The sequence below is a fragment of the Plecotus auritus genome, assembly GCF_963455305.1.
Source record: "Plecotus auritus genome assembly, chromosome: 1".
NCBI classification, from domain to species: domain Eukaryota; kingdom Metazoa; phylum Chordata; class Mammalia; order Chiroptera; family Vespertilionidae; genus Plecotus; species Plecotus auritus.
In genome coordinates, this window is record NC_137770.1 from 2,993,802 (window position 1) to 3,015,280 (window position 21,479).

Consider the following 21,479-nt stretch of genomic DNA (forward strand, 5'->3'; position numbering starts at 1 on the left):
TGCCCGCAGCCAAGGTACATGCCCTTGACCGGAATCGAACCCGGGGCCCTTCAGTCCGCAGGCCGACGCTCTATCCACTGAGCCAAACCGGTTTCGGCAGGAGAGCACCTCTTGTTCACTATCCTGTCACCCAGTCCCCACCTTGCTCTCTCCCACCTCCATGTCACTCCTCACCTTCCCTCTTTCACTTCAAATGCACAAACGCAGACGCAAACCATTATTCTCCGGAGCATTGGAGATCTTGCTCCCCAACAGTTGTCGACAGTTTGGCTGAAATAAAATCTTATAAACATTCCCTACATGTTTGGACATTCCTTACATCAACATGTTGTCTTTTCTTTATTTACAAAATATGTTCACACACGTTTCTTCCCCGTGTGGAGAGGGAAGTGCACACAATTATAAAAACCTGCTATCTGGACGGGATGAGTTCAAATGAGTTCACAGTTGCTGGAGGTGAGACAAGTTTGCTGTTGGTTGTCATGGACGTAAGTGTCCCATCTTTTTCCAGCCCAGCAGGTGTGACTGGGAGGTTGAGCATCGACCTATGAACCAGGAGGTCAGGGTTGGATCCCTTGGTCAGGGCACATGCCTGGTTGCATTCTCAATCCCCAGGGGGTGGGGAGCAGGAGGCAGTGGATCATGATTCTCATCATTGATGTTTCCATCGCTCCACTGGCCTCCTCTCTGGAGTCAAGGAAAGTGTATAAAGAAGGAGAAGGAAAGAAAGGAGGCTTCCCCAGCTGTGCCTTCTCCCCTGTGAAACTCTGGCAAGTTCCCCTGCTGGTTGAATCTGCATAAAATCCACAACATAAATGAGCCACTTTAAAGTCATTGACATGAGAACCTCTAAGTCCCTAGAGAACATTTTTAAGAGTTTATTTGATCCAAACTTGATCACCAGAACAGTGAGCCAAGCTTCTTCTGTGCCAGGGATCGGGGGTCACCAAGTTCAAGAATGAAATCGGGGACCAGAAGGTTTAAGCAAAAGCGTGGAGCATTTATTACAAGCAGATTCAGGCTCCCCGTACGGGGAGGGGCCCCCTGATGGGCTGCCCCTGAAGCCTGTGGTCTCGGGTGTATATGTGCCACCAACCTGCTCCGTGTCCCCCCGTGTGCCCACCTGATGGCCCTCCTTGTTCCTGCCCAGCAAGGGGCCTGCACGTCCCCTGTTCCCTTTTGTGCGCTCCCCTTCCTGTCCCAGGCCCTCCCTCGTTTCCCAGGCTCCCGCTCTGAGTCCAGAAACATTCTGCTGTGTCTGCCTGGTTGGTGCCTGTGGTTAGGCTGCTCAGAGGGCCGAGTCTGCCCTGCCAACCAGCCACCTGCCTTGGTTTCCCATGGACCCTGCCCTGTCTGCCTGCCCGTCAAGCTAACTCCCCTCAAAGCCACCACTTCTGGACGTCTGTCTGGGGTCCTCCAGGAACAGGAAGCTCATCTTTCTAAAACACAAGCTCTCCTTACAAACACCAGAGTCACTGCTCAGCCCGGGCCCCTCCTCCCGCCTCTGCTGGCCTGGGATGGGCGCTGCCCCCTCTGTTCTCTCTGTTGTTGGTAGATTTCCGGGGCGGTTGCTCTTCTCCCTTCTCATTCTCTGTTTGTTCAAAAGGGGTCACTGAGCAGTAGGGGAAGAAGCAAAAAGGTGGCGTAGGCAGCTCCAAACTCTTGTTCCTCCACAAAAGCATCAAAAAAACAAACCAAAACTCTCAGGACTGGCATCTGTCGGGCTCTCAAACACAGTCAGACCTACAGCAACTGAGTGAAACCTGAGTCAAGTACATGCTACTCAGAGAGGGAAGGAGCCAGGGTGTGGTTCAGGGGCTGAGTGTTGGCCCAGGAACCACCAGGTTATGGGTTTGATTCCCATTCAGGGCACACGCCCTGGGTTGCAGGATCAATCCCCAATAGGAGGCGTGCAGGAGGCAGCCAATCAGTGATTCCCTCTCATCATTGATGTTTCCACCTCCTTCTCCCTCTCCCTACCTCTCTGACATCAATAACAATATTTTTAAAGATTGATAAAAACATCAAACGTCACAAACACAAAAATGAAAAACCAGAGGATAAAGGAAGATGGCTTTAATGTGCTGAAGAGAAAATAAAAAGCCATCCACTTGGAATTCTAAACTAACTGAAAATATATTTCCACAGGGAATGAAGCCTGATTGATGTCGCTCAGTGGTTGAGCTTCGACCTATGATTCCGTTCCTGGTCAGGGCACATGCCCGCGTTGTGGTATCCATACCAATTGTGACCATGCAGGACACAATAGATCAATGATTCTCTCTCATTATTGATGTGTCTATCTCTCCCTCCCTCTCTGAAATCTATGAGATATATATTAAAATAAGTAAATGAATAGGCTGTGGGTTTGATTCCCAGTCCTGGAAGTTATGGGAGGCAACTGATAAATATTTCTCCCTCCCATCAATGTTTCTCTTTCTCTCCCCATCTTTCACTGATCAATGTTTCTCTCTCACATCAAAGTTTCCCTCTCTCCTTTCCTTTCCCTCTAAAAATCAATAAACACATCTTCAGATGAGTACAAAGAAAAGTAAATCCGGCCTGGCTCATGTGGCTCAGCTGTTTATCTTTGACTCAGGACCCAAGAACTCAGTGGTTTGATTCCTGGTGAGGACACATGATGGGGTTGTGGTCTCTATCCCCAGTGGGGGCCATTCAGGGGGCAGACAATCAATGATTATCTCTCCTGGATGTTTCTCTCTATCCCTCTCCCTTTCTCTCTCTCTAAATATCATGAAAGTTATATATTTTTAAAAAGATCAGTATCTGTATTTATCCATATCTATATGTATATCTATATCTATATCTATATCATCTATTACTATATCTATATCATCTATATCATCTATATCTATATCTATATCTATCTATATCCATGGGAACAGAGGCACATTTATTTAATCCCTAAGGAGTCACTAATTGTGCCCACATCCCACTTCCTGACCACCTCCTGCAGCACAGCCCCTGCTGTGGAAGAAGAGGTCCCTGGGCACGGTGACCAGCACCCCAAGGAGGGCCTGGTTCTCTGAGGGCACAGTCAGCACCTCCTTCCAGGAGAAGCCCGAGAGACCAGGACCTCCCTCACCTCTTACCCTTTGTATGTGCAGACACATCCCATATGCAAATGCCCACACAGACACCAGACATACACACACAGTTGGGGTCCACTTAAATGCAGGGCCTCCTCACCCTGGAGAATACTTTCTGGGGGACGAGGACCTCACCTGCAAGACATGACTCCCCTGTGGCTCTTCCTCTTCCTGCTGTCAGCTCCCAGATGTGAGTGACTCAGGGCTCAGACGTGAGGAGATGGGGACCCTGCCTCTGAGCCCAGGACTCACTGTGTTCTCTCTGTCCCAGGTGTCCTGTCCCAGGTGCAGCTGCAGGAGTCGGGCCCAGGACTGGTGAAGCCCTCGCAGACCCTCTCTCTCACCTGCACTGTGTCTGGGCGCTCAGTCACAGTCAGTGGTTACGGCTGGAGCTGGATCCGCAGCCCCCAGGGAAGGGGCTGGAGTGGTTGGGGTACATATGGTATAATGGAAACACTTACTACAGCCCCTCCCTCAAGAGCCGAACCTCCATCTCCAGAGACACTTCCAAGAACCAGTTCTCCCTGCAGCTGAGCTCTGTGACCACCGAGGACACGGCCATGTATTACTGTGCGAGTTACACAGTGAGGGGAAGTCAGTGTGAACCCAGACACTAACCTCCCTGAGGAGACAGCAGGGCTGGGCTGCAGGGAGCGTCCAGGACACCAGGGGGCGCTCAGGACCAGCAAACCCAGGCTCCCAGCTCAGAGGCTGTCCCTGGAGGGGTTGTGAGGGCTTCCTATTGGGGTCAGTGCTTCCTTCCCTCTTAGTGTCCCAGGGGCAAGTCCTGCTTCCTTCTTTGTGTCTCTAATTAGATTCTCTGCAGGAAAAAAGCAGGAACTGGCTGTGTTTCAGATCTGGTCGACTTCTCCTCTGCACCCTTCCTGTCACCATGTCCCTGATGGTAGCTCTCTGGGTTGACAAGGAAAACATTGTAGGGAATCCCGTCCTGTCACTGAGAGGGAAGTCTCCCTCCCTCCATGCAATGCTGAGCCGGGAACACGGAATCCAGGCCTCAAACTTCACCTGAAGGTTATCAGCCCCTCGCTCTGCCCCAGGAGGAGCCCTTTGGGGAAAGTTAGCTGCTTGCCTCTTACTGACATGGCTGCACATGGAGGATTAAGGTCCGACCCCTGTGGGCGCTGCCTCTCTGTGAGCCTGGAAGCGCCCAGCTCTCCATGTGCCTGAGATGGAGGCAGGATGGCCTGCTGGGCCCTGTTCACAGTGGGTCTCAGAACCTGGTCCCAGGGACGGGTGACAACACGTGTCCCGCTTCCCCTGGTGAAACCACCTGCATCCTGCCAATCTGCTAAAGGGAGACATAGTTCCACCACCTCTGCTGTGCCTCCAACTCCGCAGACACCACCCCATCCTCCACCTCTGTCCTCTCCCGCCCACACTCTCACCCCACGGGGCCGGCACAGGACATCACCTGGGTATGTGTTTGCCCTCTCCTTCCTGCCCTGGTAGGTTTTGCCTCAAATTCAGCCCCACGTCACCCCCTCATGCCCATCTCCTGTGCCAGGCCCTCCCTGAGACGCCAGAGCCAGGGCCACTCAGCTGCCCTGCTGAGCCCCCGGGCAGTGTCCACGTGTGATGTCAGGCCATTCGGGCCCCTCCTGTATCCGGTGGAGACACAGCTGAGCACTGAGCTCAGAGCACCTCCAACAGCTCACACCTGAGCTGAGGGAACCTCCAGGGGCCCGTGAGCTGCAGAGCATCCTGATGGACAAGTCTGTGGCCACTGGGGTCAGAGGGCAGTCAGGGAAAGGCTCGTGCCTGGTCACCTATGATGTTTACAATGACCTCTTGACCAGAGCCCAGGTGCACAGGGAGCTCTATGAATCCTAAAAGTGCAGGGACAGCCCAGGCAGCATGTCTCAGGGGTTGAGCATTGACCTATGTACCAGGAGGTCATGGTTATCCCCGGTCAGGGCACATGCCCAGGTTACCAACAACATCTCCAGTGTGGCGTGTGCATGAGGCAGTCAAACAATGATTTTCTCTCATCATTAATGTTTCTATGTCTCTCTCCCTCTCCCTTCCTCTCTAATATCAATTATGAAATATTTAAACAAATCCTATATAATAAAGAGCTAATAGCAAATGGTCATCATGCCCTTATGCCATCTCATGGTAATGGCTAAGACACTCAACACTGGGGAGGAGGAATGGGACCAGCCAGGCACAAATGAGCTCGTGAGGGAAGAATGGGGACCAGCCAGGCTGTGGCCTGGGAGAGGAACAAGCCACATGCCCCATGATCCCGTCACCTGTGACTGCGGCCAGGGCGAAGCCGCCAGCGCACGGTCCCTGCGGCTACAGCCTGGCCAGGCAAATCCAGCCCGGGTCCTGGTACCTGCAGCCAGCCAGAGGGAGGGAAGCTGAGGCCCCGGGTGCCTGCGACCAGCCAGAGGAGGGAATATTGGGTCCCAGGTGCAGGGCAAGGCAGAGGCAGTTAGGGGCGATCAGGCCAGTAGATGAGCAGTTAGGGGCGATCAGGTAGGCAGGCAGAGGTCATTAGGGGCAAGCAGACAGGCAGTGGTGGTTAGGGATGATCAGGAGGCAGGCAGGCGAGCCGTTAGGAGCCAGCGATCCCAGATTGAGAGAGGCAGCCGGACATCCCCCGAGGGGTCACGGATTGGAGAGGGAAAAGGCCGGGCTGAGGGACCCCCTGCCACTCCCCGATCGAATTTCATGCACTGGACCTCTAGTAAATACATAAATGAAAATGTTGCCGGTTTGATTCACAGAATGGGCATGTATGGAAGGCAACGGATCACTATGTTTCTCTCACATCAATTTTTCTCTCTGTCCTTCCCTTTCTCCTTTGCTTTCCCTCTAAAAATCAATGAACATATCCTCAGCTGAGTATAAAGAAAACAGTATCTATATCTACACATATGTGTACATCCACAAATACATCTACATCTGTATATCTATATCTGTCTCTACATCTCTGTCTATATCTAGAGCTATATCTATATCTCTACCTATATCTGTATCTATATCCATATATCTATATCCTTGGGAACAGAGGGACATTGATTTAATACCTAAGGAGTCACTGATTGTGCCCACATCCTACTTCCTAACCACCTCCTGCAGCACAGCCCCTGGTGTGGAAGAAGAGGCCCCTGAGCACAGTGACCAGAACCCCAAGGAGGGCCTGGTTCTCTGAGGGCACAGTCAGCACCTCCATCCAGGAGAAGCCCCAGAGATCGGGAACTCCCTCACCTCTTGCCCTTTGTATGTGCTGACACCTCCCATATGCAAATGCCGACACGGTCACCAGACACACACACACAGTAGGCGTCCACTTAAACGCAGGGCCTCCTCACCCTGGAGAATACTTTCTGGGGAACGAGGACCTCACCTGCAAGACATGACTCCCCTGTGGCTCTTCCTCTTCCTGCTGTCAGCTCCCAGATGTGAGTGACTCAGGGCTTAGACGTGAGGAGATGGGGACCCTGCATCTGATCCCAGGACTCACTGTGTTCTCTCTGTCCCAGGTGTGCTGTCCCAGGTGCAGCTGCAGGAGTCGGGCCCAGGACTGGTGAAGCCCTCGCAGACCCTCTCCCTCACCTGCACTGTGTCTGGGGGCTCAGTCACCAGCAGTTACTGGTGGAACTGGATCCGCCAGCCGCCAGGGAAAGGGTTGCAGTGGATGGGGTACTGGACAGGGGGCACAAGCTACAACCCAGCCTTCCAGGGCCGCATCTCCATCACTGCTGACACGGCCAGGAATCAGTTCTCCCTGCAGCTGCTCCGTGACCACCGAGGACACGGCCGTGTATTACTGTGCGAGAGACACAGTGAGGGGAAGTCAGTGTGAGCCCAGACACAAACCACCCTTAACAGGCAGCAGGGCTGGACTGCAGGGAGTGCCCAGACACCAGGGGGTGCTCAGGACCCACAGCACAGAGAGCAGCCCCAGGAGCAGGGGCAGAAGGAGGTGGGGGAGGGGAAGCGCCTTCCTGTTGGGCTCAGGGATTTCCTCTCAAGCTCTCAGCTGCCTCCAGGGACAGCTCCTCCTTCTCATGTTGTCACTGCAGACAACAGTGAAGAAGGGCATTGTGTTTGCAGGTGACATGGCGGCAGGGAGGGGAATCTCCTTCACAAATTCTAAAAGTGGCATTTTTCACTCTTTCTATCTTTTCGCTGATGAGTGTGAACTCTGCAGCTGGGTCGCTGGGATTGGGCTGTGTGCACAGCTCTGCATCCCTCCCTCAGGGGCACAGCTCCCTTATTGTCTGACTCTCCTTGTGCCCTCCCCCTCCTGGTTCCTGGGAGATCACAGGCCCTCCCTCTGCTGAAAGCCTGAGCACAATCAGGGCTCAAGGACCTCACCCATCTTTTCTGGGTCCACATTGATCCCCGGATGAGCTGTCTGCTCAGTACACCAAACACAGGGTGCCCCACATCCATCCACACGAGGGGCCCTGCTGTCCATCAGGAAGCGGTGCTAACCCCACAGCAGGAACAGGTGACCCTCAGGGCTGGGATGTGCATCATCCAACTCCTCGTCCACCTTTCCTCCTGGAGCCAAGGTTCTCTAGCTTCACTGTGGGTGAGATGTGCATCGGGAGCATGTTGGAAGCCGAGGAGCATCCGTGGGACCCCCTGCGTCCATACTGTCCTCTTACTACTTGCCCAGAAAACACAGAGTCACACACTCACACACACACACACAATAACATATACAGTCACACACACACAGTCACACACACAGAGTCACACACACAGAATCACACACAAAGTGACACACTCGTTTCTGGAAAAGACATGCAGTCACACATGAGCAGTGATACAAAACCATTCATGTACTTTATGAATCCTATGTAAGCAAATGGGGTTATCCCTAGCCGATTTGGCTCAGTCGATAGAGCGCCGGCCTGTAGATTGAAGGATCCAGGATTTGATTCAGGTCAACGGCACATATCCCAGTGCGTGAAGTGCAAGATGCAGCCAATGATTCTCTCTCATCATTGGTGTTTCTACCTCTATCTCTCTCTACCTTCCTCTCTAAAATCAATAAAGAAATATTTCTTTTTAATTGTTTAAAAAGAAAAAATGGGGTTATATTTCATTTTCTTGGATGCCATATGAAATAAACATGAGGTCTGCAAGCAACTATTATTTCAACACTGACCACAACCTGTCAAGAAAAACAGTTGTATTTCTCAGTCCATTTAGTAGGACCTCAAATTAGGAATTTAATCCAAACATTGCTAGATTACTAAATAATTTTAAAATATAATTGAAGTTATAGTGAAAATTTGCCAACAAATAAAAGCCAAGGACCAAATGAACTCAAAGGTGAATTGTATCAGAATTTCAAATAAGAAATGATAAATTTCTATCAACTCTTCTTGAATTCTTCCAAGAATTAAGGGGACAGACAACACTTTCAAACAGATTTATTAAGGTGACCATTACATTCATATCAAAGTCAAGTAAAAACATACAAAAATGACAGGTCAATATCCCTGATGAAATTACATGTAAAACCCTCAAAAATATACTAGGAAACTAAACTGCACACTGAAAGGGTCATTTACCACAATCAAGTGGGATACCGTCCTAGCATCCAAGGATGGTTCAACGTATGTAAAAGAGTAACTGTGCCACATATCATCCACAGAATGAAGGATAAAGTAAACAGTCATATAAATAGGTACAGAATAAAGCCTTTAAAATTGAGAATCACTTCAGAATTAAATTCTTAGCAGACTAGGTGTACAAGTGATGGACCTCAATATACTAAAGGTCACTTGAAAAGCCAACAAGTGACATCACGCCAAACAGAGAAAATTTCAAAGCTTTTCTTCTTATATCAGGACCAAGTCAAGAACTCCCCTGTGACTCCTTCTATTCCTCAAAACGAGAAGTCCTTGTCAGAATAATTAGGCAAGAAAAGGACATTTCAAGTGTCAAAATCATAAAGAAACAAGTTAAAACGTTTCTCCTTATCCATAAGCAGATGACAGGATCTTGTATATAGAAAACCCTAAAAACCGTATGAGAAGCTCATAGAACTAGAATCCAGGAAAGATGTAAGATACAAAACCAACACACAAATGGCTGGTGCCCCTGCTCCCTCTCAACAGAGTGTCTTCATGGCTCCAGGAAACATGTGGGCTGTTTCAGAGGAAAGTGAGGGAAGGAAACGTGAACTGGCTACACAACAAGGAGATGACAACCTAATGAGACAAGAACCCGGGATGTGTGTGTCCTCGGTCTTGGTTAACCCCCCATCATATTCCCAGGGAGCTCTCCCCACAATGTGGCACTGGGTCAGGTGTGGGTTCCAGTTGACCCCCATCATGTGGGGTCAGTGGTCACAAGGGTTACAAGGGTCACACGAAGACATGAGCTCTCCCATAACAAGATTTCATCACCTAAACTTAATTATTCCTAAACCATTTCCGACATCTTCCCCTCAACACACCTGGTCAAGATGGAGGTTCTTCTATGTCCCAAGGCATGGAACTGGGTCTACAACAGAATCTAGAGAATGAACACCACAAAGGAGGCCGTGCAGCTGCTAAACATCCAGCACCAAACTGCCCTTAAGGAGTAGGACCCGGGAGCTCTGTCTGTGTCTCTCTAGTTCATGCTTCTGGTTCCCAGGGACCCTCACAGACGCTCTTCTCTCCCCCAACACTTGGTCCACTGGCTCTAGGCTCACACTCTGGTCTTAGTTTGTCCTCTGATCTCTTTGTAAGGGAAACAGTGTCAGATGGGACGTCTGGTCTCCTGAACATGAGCCTCCTGCGACAAATGAGGACGTTAAGTGCTGAAGGAAAACTGAGGAGCATACAAGGATGAATTCTAAACGAACTGAAAATATATTTCAAAACTGAATGAAGCCATGCTGGTGTGGCACAGTGGTTGAGCTTCGACCTATGATTCCATTCCTGGTCAGGGCAATTACCTGGGTTGTGGGCTTGATTCCCAGTAGTGACCATTGAGGAGGCAGCCGATCAATGATTCTCTTTCATCATTGATGTTTCTATCTGTCTCTCCCTCTCCATTCCTCTATGAAATCAACAAAATATATATTAAAATAAATGTATGACAAGGTTGTGGGTTTGATTCCCAGTCTTGGGAGATATGGGAGGCAAATGATAAATATGTTCCCCACCAGCAATGGTTCTCTCTTTCTCACCATATTTCTCTGTTCAATATTTCTATCTCACATCAATGTCTCTCTCTGTCTCACTCTCTCTATATCTCTATATATATCTCTATATCTCTCTCCTTTCCATTTCTCTAAAAATCAATGAAAATATCCTCAAGTAAGGACAAAGAAAAGAATATCTATATCTATATCGACATATACAACTATAGCTAAGCTATACATATAAAAATCTATATGTATATGTATATGTATATGTATATGTATATGTATATCTATACCTATATCTATATCTTTATCTATATCTATCTATATCCATGGGAGCAGAGAAACATTGATATTATCTCTAAGGAGTCATTGATTGTGCCCACATCCTACTTCCTGACCACCTCCTGCAGCATAGCCCCTGGTGTGGAAGAAAAGGCCCCTGGGCACGGTGACCAGGACCCCAAAGAGGGCCTGGTTCTGTGAGGGCACAGTCAGCACCTCCTTCTAGGAGAAGCCCCAGAGACCAGGACCTCCTCACCTCTTGCCATTTGTATGTGCAGACACCTCCCATATGCAAATGCCCACACGGCCACCAGACACACACACAGTTGGCATCCACTTAAATGCAGGGCCTCCTCACCCTGGAGAATACTTTATGGGGGACAAGGACCTCACCTGCAAGACATGACTCCCCTGTGGCTCTTCCTCTTCCTGCTGTCAGCTCCCACATGTGAGTGACTCAGGGGCTCAGACGTGAGGAGATGGGGACCCTGCCTCTGAGCCCAGGACTCACTGTGTTCTCTGTCCCAGGTGTCCTGTCCCAGGTGCAGCTGCAGGAGTCGGGCCCAGGACTGGTGAAGCCCTCGCAGACCCTCTCCCTCACCTGCACTGTCACTGGTTACTCCATCACCAGTGGTTACTGTTGGAGCTGGATCCGCCAGCCCCCGGTAAAGGGGCTGGAGTGGATTGGGTACATATGCAGTAGTGGGAGCACATACTACAGCCCCTCCCTCAAGAGCCGAACCACCATCTCCAGAGACACGTCCAAGAACCAGTTCTCCCTGCAGCTGAGCTCCGTGACCACCGAGGACACGGCCGTGTATTACTGTGCAAGAGGCACAGTGAGGGGAAGTCAGTGTGAGCCCAGACACAAACCTCCCTGAGGAAACAGCAGGGCTTGGCTGCAGGGATCATCCAGGACACCAGGGGGCGCTCAGGACCAGCACCGGGCCCTGACCAGGAGCAGGTGGAGAGTTAAAGAAAGATACCATTTCCTGCTCCATCTTAAATTCCTTTTGCTCTGAGGCTCAGCCACAGAGCTCACAGGAAGCCCTGACCTAGGTCTAGTTTTAGGGATTGTATTTGTGAACAAACAGGGGGCTCTGTCCTAAATCTGACCAAACTCAGTGACTGACAGGACCCTCACAGGCGGCTCTGATCACACATTCCTACCTGGGCAGTCCTGGGGGTGGGCACGCCCAGGCCTATGACTTCTTTACTAAAAGGCTCCTCTTTGCCTGAAGCACCCCGTTCCTGTGCATCTGGGTTAACACACCTGTGACATCAGCATGACCACCCTCAGGAGAGCACCTCCTGTTCACTATCCTGTCACCCAGTCCCCCCTTGCTCTCTCCCACCTCCATGTCACTCCTCACCTTCCATCCATCACTTCAAATGCACAAACGCAGCTGCGAACGGTTCTTCTCCGGAGCATTGGAGGTCTTGCTCCCCAACAGATGTCGTCAGTTTGGCTGAAATAAAATCTTATGAACATGCTCTCCATGTTTGGACACTTCTTACATCAACGCGTTGTCTTTCCTTCGTTTACCACACACGATCACACACGTTTCTCCCGTGTGGAGAGGGCGGTGCACACAATCATAAAACCTGCTGCCTCCACATGATGGTGGTGGTGACTCTAAAGAGTTCGCGCCCTTTGGTGTGGGGATGATGCTCCAACCACTGAGCCCACCAGCCAGGCTGCATGTGTAAATGATGGAAACTCTCCCCTGTGAGAGGCTGGGAACAGGGCTTGTGCACACGCACAGCAGGGAAGTGGAGGGAAATGTGTGCTTTGGGGAGGCAGCTGTGTGCTTGTGAGAGTGGCAGCAGGTTAGAGACGGAGGCTGCAGCCACAGCGTCCAGCCCAGCCTCTCCTGCCTCCTCACATGCACATGTTAGAGTTTTGTGGACGATCTGATTGAGGAAAACAACATAGAGAATCTTTGAGCTTCAAAATAAATCCTTATTCAATGCAAATTCTTATTCCCAAACCCCAGAAATCAACATGGCCCACGGCGGGTGAAGGGGAGTGAGAGGAAACCCCATCCACGCGCCTCTGGGGAGCACCCCTGGGTCCTCATCAAAACCCCGAGGAAGGAGGAATCTCAGTCCTGGAAGCTGCCCCCAAAGGAATGGGGTCAGGGTGACGGGTCTCAGGAAAGGAGGGAGGGAGTCGGGTCAGGACAGGACCCCCTTGAAGCCAGCATCCTTGAGTCCTTTCCCATCTGGGTCGCCCCTAGGATGACAAGGTCAGGCATGCAGCCCAGGGTCACAGCTGCACCTTATATGCAGACTCCATGCAAATGGGGCTCTCCTCCTGCTCATAAAAGGGGGCCCTTGCCCGGCATGTTGGGGAGACACCCAGAACCCAAGCGCCTGAGACAGGACCCCAGCAGCTCCACCATGGACTTGGTGCCAAGCTGCGTTTTCCTCCTGATCATTTCTCAAGGTCATTCTCAGGAGTGGGGAGCGCTGAGACCTGTGCCTGTGCCTGTGTGTGCTTCCATGTGACTCTAAGTCCCCCTGTGTCTCTGTGTTTGCAGGTGTCCAGTGTGAGGTGCAGCTGGTGGAGTCTGGGGGAGGCCTGGTGCAGCCTGGGGGGTCTCTGAGACTCTCCTGTGAAGCCTCTGGATTCACCTTCAGTAGCTACTGGATGAGTTGGGTCCGCCAGGCTCCAGGGAAGGGGAGGGTCGCATACATTAGTAGTAGTGGTGGTAGCACATACTACGCTGACTCTGTGAAGGGCCGCTTCACCATCTCCAGAGACAACGGCAAAAACACGCTGTTCCTGCAAATGAGCAGCCTGAGAACCGAGGACACGGCCATGTATTACTGTGCCAGAGACACAGTGAGGGGAAGTCAGTGTGAGCCCAGACACTAACCTCCCTGAGGAGACAGCAGAGCTGGGCTGCAGGGAGCATCCAGGACACCAGGGGTCGCTCAGGACCCACAGCACAGAGAACAGCCCCAGCAGCAGGGGCAGAGGGAGGTGGGAGGGAAGGGCTTTCCTGTTGGGCTCAGGGATTTCCTCTCAAGCTCTCAGCTGCCTCCAGGGACAACTCTTCCTTCTCATGTTCTCACAGCAGACAACAGTGAAGAAGGGGCAATGTGTTTGCAGGTGACGAATTCGCAATGACGGGGACTCTCCTTCACCAAGTCTTGTATTTTATGTTTCTCTTTCTCTACAAGGAGATCATCCTCAGGGCTCTGGTCGTCCTGGGTTTGGGAAACATTCCCACCAAGGGAGACCCCAGCACTGCCCAGGCCCCTGTGTGCTGACCTCAGGCCCCTGCCCCCACCTTTCCCTCTCACAGGCTCACCTGTCCCCACCTTTCCCTCTCACAGGTCCACCTGAGTTGGAAGTCGCCCATTGTCCTCACTAGCAGAGGGGTGTGGACAAAGAACCAGGACGGTTGGTCAACCTTGAAGCTCTGAAAGGTCAGAGCCAACCACCCACTGTCTAGTTGAGGCAATGGTAGCTAAAGCAACCTCCACCTTTTAATCTTATGTAAATCCTTGCTGATTCGCTATTACTGGAATTGCCTGCCTAGAGCTATGGGTGGATCCCAAACCTTAATAAAAGGGATCTCAAGGCCAGAGCAAAGTGAAGTCCTGCTCCTTGAGTTGGGCTCCTGCCTGGCCCCCAATATTTCCAAATTAATATTTTCAAGTCTCTTCATTTGCGTGCGGCCTCCTCCAGAGCCCAAACCCTGAACCTGAACCCTGAACCACGCGGGACGTGAAGAGGAGTTCACTACAAACCTGCCCACATATTTCCCTCTCACAGGCACACCTGCCCCCACCTTTCCCTCTCACAGACCCACTTGCCCCCACCTTTTTCTCTGACAGGCCCACCTGTCCCCACCTTTCCCTCTCACAGACCCACTTGCCCCCACCTTTCCCTCTCACAGGCCCACCTGTCCCCACCTTACCCTCTCACAGGTTCACCTGTCCCCACCTTTCCCTCTCACAGGCTCACCAGTCCCCACCTTTCCCTCTCACAGACCCACCTGTCCCCACCTTTTTCTCTGACAGGCCCAACTGTCCCCACCTTTCCCTCTCACAGGCCCACCTGCCCCCACCTTTTTCTCTGACAGGCCCACCTGTCCCCACCTTTCCCTCTCACAGGCCCACCTGTCCCCACCTTTCCCTCTCACACGCCCACCTGGGCCATCACAACCAGGATCATCCCCCAGGACCTCCCACCACAGCGCTCCGTCCTCCCTACCTGTTGGATGAAACACACAAGGGCTTTAATCTAACAGAAAGGAGTGGCTAGAACTGGTCTGTATTTTGAATTTGTAGAGGTTAAGAAAGTAACAACATCTGCAATGAATAATACATGGAGTAAGACTCACACTGCAGATTAAACATACATGAACTTCAAGAAGTCTAAGGAAACTCTCCAAATTGGAACACAGAATAAATTTTCCACAAAATAGCCAAGTGTCAGGAATGTAAGAGACAATAAGGTAGTCAAATATCTATAATAATAAAAGCATAATATGCAAATAGACAGAACAACGGAACAGCAGAACATCCGTCCAGACGACCTTCCAGAAGACCACGCTATGCCACGCACTGGCACCAGGCCAACCAATGGGGAAGCAATGTGATTGGATGGTGGGCCCCACCATTGCCCATGATCGCCCTGCAGAGGGAGGCCCAGGCCACCCTCTGTGGGGCAATTGAAGGGGGGGGAGACTCTGCCATCAATCACCCTGCAGAAGGCTGGCTGAGGGACCCTACCCGTGAACAAATCTGTGCACTGGGCCTCTAGTATATACATGTAATAGGAATCCCAGAAAGAGGAGAGAGGGGGCCCCAAGAAAAATGTTTGAAGGAATCATTGCAAATAGTTTTTCAGAATTTGATGTAAACTATAAAGAGATCTAAGAACACCAAAGTACTGCAAGAAGAAATGAAAATAAACAACATTAAGTCATGGCACATTGAAGTCAAACTGGTGAAAAAGATAAAATGCCTAAGGGCAGCAAAGAAAAAAACCACACCTGAGTCAAGAAACAAGATTAATAATAACATCAAAGGTCACATGAAAAACTACCAAAACCAGAAGACAATGCAGTGACAACTCAAAGAGCTGAAGGAACGTTAAAGGAACATCAACATAGAATTCTAAACTAATAGAATATCTATTTCAAAACTGGATGAAATAAAATTACAAAATATCAATTTTGTTTGATGCAGCTAGAGCAGTGCTTGGAGGGAAATGGACAGCATTAAATGCTTATGTTAGAAAAGAATGAAGATCTTTAAAGCGATCATCTAAGCCAGTGGTTGGCAAACTCATTAGTCAACAGAGCCAAATATTAACAGTACAACGATTGAAATTTCTTTTGAGAGCCAAAAACCGACTTCTGCGCATGGGCCACGAAGTTTCAATCGCACTGTACGTGCGTGCCTGCACGTGGTATTTTGTGGAAGAGCCACACTCAAGGGGCCAAAGAGCCGCATGTGGCTCGCGAGCCACAGTTTGCCAAACACTGATCTAAGCCTCCACTTTAAAAAATTGGAAAAGGGTGAGAACCAATTTGGAGGCAGAGGTAAATGCATGTTCCTGCTGCCTCCCACAACCACATGAAATGAACAACTAAGATAGAGAACAACCATCTTTCGGGACTAGGGAGGTAAAGAAGAAAGCACACGGAGACTGGTAGGAAGGGTGGAGGTGTGAGCAGGCTGGTCCGACACCCACATGTGGCATGTTTTCAATTGGCAGAGATATCTCAGCTCTGGGGGCCTCCTGTGAGAAGCAAAGTGTGCCAGCACCACACCAGACTCCCAACCCAGGGATCCAGAGCTGGGAAGGGAGGTCCTCAGAACTTCAGGATGTAAAAACCAGCAATGATTGTCGCTGAGGGAAATGGAGGCAGCTGGAGATCCAAGCTGTTCCTCTTAAAGGGCCAGCACAGAAACTGACAGGGTCCCGCCTCCTCTGAGCTCCAAGGAGAAGATGGTGGAATTGGAGGATCCAGGGACATATGGGGAAGACCTGGGTATTCCAGCATTAGGGCAGGAAGGTGGGGTGGCTTTCTCCCAGACAGGGCTGCTCCCAGGATTCTTTGATTCTGTGCTGGGACCTCCCCCATCGCATAGCTGCCTTGAAGCCATATCTGAGGTTCCATCAGTGTGGCTTCCACAGTTTGCTCTGCCCTGCTGATTCCCTGAGAACCCACCCCATCCAAATTGCAGCCCCACCCAAGGTGTTTGCAGCAGCCTTTCCATGTGATTGGCTTGTCCTGGCTCAGGCTTCAGACGCCCCTAAAATCTCTCAAACAAGCAGCAGCTGGCATCAGCGTGCCCCAAACCTATCAATAAGAGACCCAAGACTGGCACTAGCACCAGCCTGCCTTGCTTCACAACTTGTCCTCGCCTGGGCACTTCCATGCCCAATACAAGTAGCAGCCATCTGCAGATCCCCCTGTAGGTCCTGCTTGGTGGTGTTGTGGAGCGAATGCGAGTGAATGACCACTGGAGTTCAGACCAAATTAAAATTTAGGGAGCCTTTATTAGCCAGCCAGCTGCCTGGCCAGTCAGCCGGTGACTGCTCTGCCTTTCTCCATGCAGGGAGCCCAGAGAGCAGCCCCTACCCTTTGTGCAGGACCACTTTTTAGCACATTTACCACATCCTGTTTTTGCAGAGCAAGTAACCCAAGACAAAACATTTTTTCCTAAGCAATGTCAGGATCATGCCATTGACGACCATGTTATTCACAGGGTCATCCTATTCTTCAGAAAGCTGACAGTGTTCTATGACAGAAGGCCTACGTGCTGGGAAGGGGCCATGAGACCGTATCTCAAGGCCTGGCCTGGTGTCAGCGCTGACAACTCTATCTGGGGCATAGTCCACGGCCTCTCTGGAATGGTAGTAGTAAGCATGCTCAAAAATTCCCACTCTCCAACAGGTGGCCCCAGGCAGTGGCTGACTTTGCATCTTCCAGGAGGACCTAGAGCCAGTGCACCCAGTGGACAGTTTCAGACCACACCAGATTACAACTCCACACATTCAGGAAAAGGAGGAGAAGGAGAAAGAAGAGGGGGGAAAGGAGGAGGAAGACGAAGAGGAGGAGGAGGAGGAGGAGAAGGAGGTGGAGCAGGAGGATCAGGAAAAGGAAGAAAGAGGAAGAAGAAGAAAGAGGAGGAGGAGGAGGAGGAGAAGGAGGAGGAGGAGGAGGGGGAGAAGGAGGAGGAGGAAGAGGAGGAGGAGGAGGAGATATGACAGAGGATTAGCCAGTTTGGGTCAGTGGATAGAACATTGGCCTGGTGACCGTAGGGTTCCATGTTTGAATCTGGTCAGGGGCACATGCCAGGATTTCGGGCTTGCAGAAGGTGGCTGATCAGTGATTCTCTGTCATCATTGATGTTTCTCCCTCTCTCTCTCTCTCTCTCTCCCCCCTCCTTCTTTCTCTCTCTCTCTCTTTCCCTTCCTCTCTGAAATCAATAAAAATATAAAAATAAATAAAAATAAAATATGTGAACAAAATAATGGCAATTATTACATATGTATAAACAATTAAATCTAAGAACCAAAATAAACAAATAAAGTATCTAATTAACTTATAAATAAAATAGAACCTGGTGCATGGAAACATGGAACAGAATGACCAAACTCAGAGGGAAGAGGTAGGGGAGAGTGGAAAGGGATGAAACAAAGAACTCATATGCATATGCATGACCTACGGACACAGACAGGGGAGTGGTGAAGGCAGGGGTGGGGCACGAATGGGGTGTAAGGTTGATATGGGGGTAAAAAGGGGGACATCAGTAATACTCTCAACAGCAAAATTTTTTTAAAGAAAGAAATTAGAAAAGAATGATCAAAATCACCTAAAATCAAGCAGAAGGAAGGGAAAATAAAAGTGAACAGAGATTAATGAAATCAACAGACAAAAATGATAAAAAACCAATGATGCCAACAGCTGAATCTTTGAAAAGATCAATAAAACTAACTCAATGCTAACAAGACTGACAAAGACACAAATGACCAATGTCAGAAATTTATTAGGAGATATGAACACGTTCTCCATGCATTCTTATGAGACCGGCATTCTTTGTGCAGTCAGTACAGAGAAAGAGTAAACTACAGACCGAAATCTCTTGTTAACATATTTACTAAAATCCTCATCAGAAGATGAGCCAATCCTACCAGCAATATAATAAAATTATACTACACCATGACCAAGCAGGAATTATCCCAACAATTCAAAGCTGATTCGACATTTTTACATCAACCAATGTAATCCACCAGGTCAACTGGGTAGAGAAGAGAAGTCACATGGTCATTAAAATCGACACAGAAAAGTGTGTGACAAAGCACAGCACTCATTCATGATAACACGCTTAGGGCACGGGGGATAAAGGCCCTTCCTCACTCTGGTCCTGGGACTCCTGTAGCTACTATCATACTCGATTGTGGGGAGTTAAATGATCCCCTCAGATGGGGACAAAGTCAGAAAGGTCCACTCTCACCACTTCTATTCACATTGTACTTGACGCTTTAACAAGGGCAAGAAGACAAGAAAAGTGCATGGAGACATTGCAATGTGAACCAACATACAAGGCGTCCCTCATTGCAGGGGACATGTTCATCTGTGAAGAGAAACCAGAAGAATCTGCTTCAGCATCACGGGTGAGTGTACAGAAACGGGGCTATTTGAGACGTATCCTCACGGCAGTGGAGCTGCCCGTGTGGGCCTGGCAAAGCAGCAGATAAGGGGATGGAACTGAGTTCTTGTGGGAAACCATCCCCAGAAACACAGCTTCTCCCAGAGGTGCAGCCTCCAGGAGGAACTGGGCAGCACACTGGTCCCCAGAGTTCACCCCAAATCCCCTGCTGACTGGAGGGGCCACGCGTGTTTGCTCATTGAGCTGAGCCCACGGAACAGGCCATCTCCCGCCTCTTTAGGACAGGAAGTAGGTTTGCACTGGGAGCCAGGAGCCCCCTGAAGCCTGGCTGCCCCCTTCCTCCCACAGAAGCGGGGAGAGGCGTGCCCCCTAGAGGTCACACTTCAGAGTGGGTTCCCAGGTGCCCAGAAAGCATGCTGGGAGTGAAGCTGGGGAGGCGCTCAGTGAACTTCTAACTGACATTGAACCCCACATGCGTGTTGAAGGGAAGGGGGGCAGAAGTCCCTGTCTCCTCCTGGCACCTGGGAAAACGGACTTCTCTTTTAGGTTTGTATTCCCTCAGCCTCACGGAGCCCTGACCAGCTGGCTCAGGCGGGTCCCCCACAGCGAGGCCCAGCATCCGCCTGCAGGAGAGGGGGTCTGGGTGGTTCTTGGTCTTAAAGTCTCTGGAGAGAGGTTCTGGCCCAGCTCCCATGCACCCCTGTATCCAGGCCCCTGGGGCTGCCCTTCTGGGGGCCTCTGGTTCCGCAAAACAGACAACCCCCAGGTCTTCTGTTCCCCCGGCAGGACCCTGGCTGCCTGCATGCAGGGCGGGGCCTCCCAAGTGTTAACTAGACATGGGGGGAGGGGGCCTACCCATGTGGCTCACTGGATAGAGCCTCAGCCTGCAGACTGAGGGGTCTCGGGTTTGATTCCTGTCAAGGGCACGAACCTCCATTGCAAGCTCCATCCCTGCCTGCAAGAGGCACCTACTCACTGTGTCTCTATGGGCTCCCCCTCTCCCCTCCCTTCCACTTTCCCTAAAAATAAGAGGGAAATATCCTTGGGTGAGGATGAACACAACAAACTGAATAAAGGAATCTTATTTTTTAAATAGAAAGAAGGAAAGAAATGATAAGAGGTCACCCCAGAGCTCAGCGGGCTTTGCTCATTGGTTGAGCTTCGATCTATGAACCTAGAGGTCAGGGTTGGAGTCCAGGTCAGGGCACTTGCCTGGGCTGCTGCCTGGACCCCCAGTGGGGGGCGTGCAGGAGGCAATGGATCATTGATTCTCTCTCATCACTGATGTTTCTATCTCCCTCCCCTCCTTTCCTCTCTGAAATCAATAAAAATATATTTTAAAATAGGAATAAAAAATGGAAAGGAAGAGAGAAGGAAGGCTTCATGGCGTCTGACCTGCCCATGCCTCCCCCTCCCAGCGTGATCGCACTTTCCAAGTGGTGGTGGCCGCCTTCCCAGAGGAACAAGGGACCACAGTCCCAGATTGCTGAGTCCGTCTGTCCTCACCCGGGGCTGTGGGAGGATGGACACAGGTGGCCGCTCTCCTCTGAGAAGGGAGGTGCTCACCTGCCCCCAAGGACGACGTGGTGCCTCAACTCTCTACCCAGCGTTTTGCTTCCAAGAGCCAACATATTCCTTTTTTATCTTTTTTCATCCTCACCCAAGGATATTGTTCCATTGCTTTTCAGAGAGAGAGAGGAAGGGAGGGAAAGGGAAGAGAGAAACATTGATGTGAGAGAAACACATCAATTGGGTGCCTCCTGCACATGCCCTCACCAGGGCCAGGGCCAGGGAGGAGCCCGCAACCCAGGAACGTGCCCTTGACCAGAATCAAACCTGAGACCCTTTGGTTCCCAGGGGTATGTGCTATCCACTGAGCGAAACTGGCCAGCGCAAAGACTCAATTTTATTTATTTATTTATTTATTTATTTATTTATTTATATTTAATAATTTTTTTTGTTGAAAGTGTGACATATGTCCACTTTTTCCCACCATTGACTCCAGCCAGCCAGCCCCCACCACCTGCCAGGGCTCCATGTGTAAATGATGGAAACTCTCCCCTGTGAGAGGCTGGGAACAGGGCTTGTGCACACGCACAGCAGGGAAGTGGAGGGAAATGTGTGCTTTGGGGAGGCAGCTGTGTGCTTGTGAGAGTGGCAGCAGGTTAGAGACGGAGGCTGCGGCCACAGCGTCCAGCCCAGCCTCTCCTGCCTCCTCACAGGCACATGTTAGAGTTTGTGGATGATGTGATTGTGGAAAATAACAAGGAGAATCTTTCATTCTCAAAATAAAAGCATCATTCAATGCAAAT

At 50.5% G+C, this 21,479-nt stretch overlaps 2 gene segments (V, D, J or C); both read left to right on the forward strand.

Moving 5' to 3' along the window:
• Positions 1–21,479, forward strand: part of LOC308242749 (Ig gamma-2 chain C region-like) — a 471,879-nt gene that overhangs the window by 231,869 nt on the left and 218,531 nt on the right.
• On the forward strand, positions 10,894–11,402 carry LOC308245380 (immunoglobulin heavy variable 4-38-2-like). The segment is given in 2 exons: positions 10,894–10,969; positions 11,050–11,402.